Source organism: Penaeus monodon, chromosome 37, assembly GCF_015228065.2.
Source record: "Penaeus monodon isolate SGIC_2016 chromosome 37, NSTDA_Pmon_1, whole genome shotgun sequence".
Classification (NCBI taxonomy): Eukaryota; Metazoa; Arthropoda; class Malacostraca; order Decapoda; family Penaeidae; genus Penaeus; species Penaeus monodon.
Genome location: NC_051422.1, coordinates 6,732,450 through 6,734,949, shown reverse-complemented (window position 1 = coordinate 6,734,949; position 2,500 = coordinate 6,732,450).

Genomic DNA, 2,500 nt, shown 5'->3' with positions numbered 1-2,500 from the left:
CAATTGAATGGCATTAATTAACTTAACCAATCCCTAGTGTGCGCCTCTTGTAATTAGGGAAGTGGAGAGAGCCAAGGGCAGAGGGGATGTTACTCTATATCATAGCAAGGGAGCTATAAGACCCAGTTTCATCTGGGATATTCTTAACTTCGTTAGAAGCGCTGAAATGCTAGGACCGAATTCTCAACGCATGGAATTACCTTTCCATTTGCATCGTGCATTTGCCAGATAGTATAATAGCAACAGGCATCTTCAAGATAGCGAATAAAATTCATAAAGTGCCGGAGGGAAATGGAGAAATAACCTTGCTATGAAAATAATTCCATGAGATTGACAAGCGATGCCTAAATGGAAAGAAATGCTTACTGAGAAATGTTGGCATGATGATAACGGATAAAGCAAACTCAAGATGTTTTCAGAGTCTATTGTAGTTTTACGTTATCTCGGAGACTTCTTACTAGAGTGCGTGCTGTTTGCAAAAAGATTAAAAGGGGATGAAAAGCGAGGCCGAATACTACGTTGCTAAAGCTTGTAATATATAGAAAGGGAGAAGAAAAGAAGAAGAAAAATGAGAGAGAGAGAGAGAGAGAGAGAGAGAGAGAGAGAGAGAGAGAGAGAGAGAGAGAGAGAGAGAGAGAGAGAGAGAGAGAGAGATCGTGGACATCTTTTCTCCACCCATAACAAAGAGGACATTCCTGGCTCTGCACAAACAGCACATCACCCTGACATCCTCTGCATAAATTCGTAACCGACTGATAAAAACGGAAACACCCTTTCCATGTACTCCGAACGCACACACAACACTGTCCATCATTCACTTACTTCGACACAGACTTGACACGGCACCGAGTCCTGTGTCTTGTAAATAAATTACCAGCCACAAAATGAGACCCATTCTGAACCCTTGTTTTCCCTCTCTTCTTAAAATTGAAATTCTACTTCATCATCATTTCATTAAACACTCGGCTTCCGTAGTACTTTTGACAAAAAAAAAAAATGTAACAAAGATGTTTATCAGTCACCAGTAATCTGCAGTTATTTTAGAGCGAAATAAACCACATGGAAGGGTAATCAGTGGGAATAAACGTTCGTAAACAAGTGTGGATATGAACCAGAGGTGTATTTACACGCGAATAAGGCCGTCGAATATGCATACACATGACCTGTATTGAGTGATCTGTTTTCCTAAACGGTTGTTTGCACTGCTCGCCTTCTATTTAGGTAGATAATCGTGCGTGTGGTTATGGGCAGAGATAGATGTTATGTTCTCCTACTCTAACTGTTTGTTTGTAATGTCATTTAAGGTCTTTGGATTGTGTGCAGTCATACGGTCGGTGAAATATCAGTAATGGGTGTGTTGTAGGATTTCCTTGCCTTAAGCCGAACACTTTTTTTTTACCAGCTTAACATCATAATTGGATCTACCCACCTGGTCGAGCACGCAATCTCACATACATGCACGCACGTACGCACACACACACACACACACACACACACACACACACACACACACACACACACACACACACACACACACACACACACACACACACACACACACACACACGCACACACACACACACACACACACACACACACACACACACACAACACACACACAACAACACACACACACACACACACACACACACACACACACACAACACACAGCACACAAACATATAACCCAAACACACAAAGAAATATTACGATAGTATTATTGATAGTATTAATAAAAGAAATAACTAAAAGCCAAAACAGAGATAGAGCAATAAGGAACCCAGTGACGTAGGACAAAGGAGGAATGTCAGCAGCATCATACGACAGAGAGCAAAAGCGTCAGACAAAATTAACTTGGCGTAAAAGGAAAAGATTAATTCTAGAGAGTGAGCGAGATGGGGAGTAACGAGTCTTCTTCATTTTTTTACCTCTTTTCCTGTTTATTTTTCCTGTTATTTTTCTTTCTTTCTTTTTCTTTCTTTTTTCTTTTTTTTTCTTCCTTTCTTTCTGTCTTTCTTCTTATCCTTTTTTCCTTCCTTTTTTTCTGCCTTATCATTATTTCTTTCTTTTTACCTTTTTTATCTATTTTTCCTTTTTTGCACTCTTTTTTCTTCCCTTATCATATTCTTTCTTTTCATTCTCCCCCTTCCCTTTTTTGTCCCCTTTTTTCTAAAGCAACGAGTAAAAAGTACAGTTACCAGGGGACAACGAGACCACGAAGGAGGAGGAAAAGGTGATAGACGCGTTATTGACTAGGTAATGACGGGTTTAAGGGTGAAGAATATAAAGGAGGAATTGCCCCTTGAACTTATGAAGAGCATGCGGGGTTCTTGTGCAGGATGCCTTCACTACAGAAGGTGTAGTTGTATGTCTACACCTTATATGTTCGTCAGTGTGTGTGTGTGTGTTTGCATGAGAGCTGTAAAAAGGGGAGAGAGAGAGAGAGAGGGAGAGAAGAGGAGAGAGAGAGAGAGAGAGGAGAGAGAGAGAGAGAGAGAGG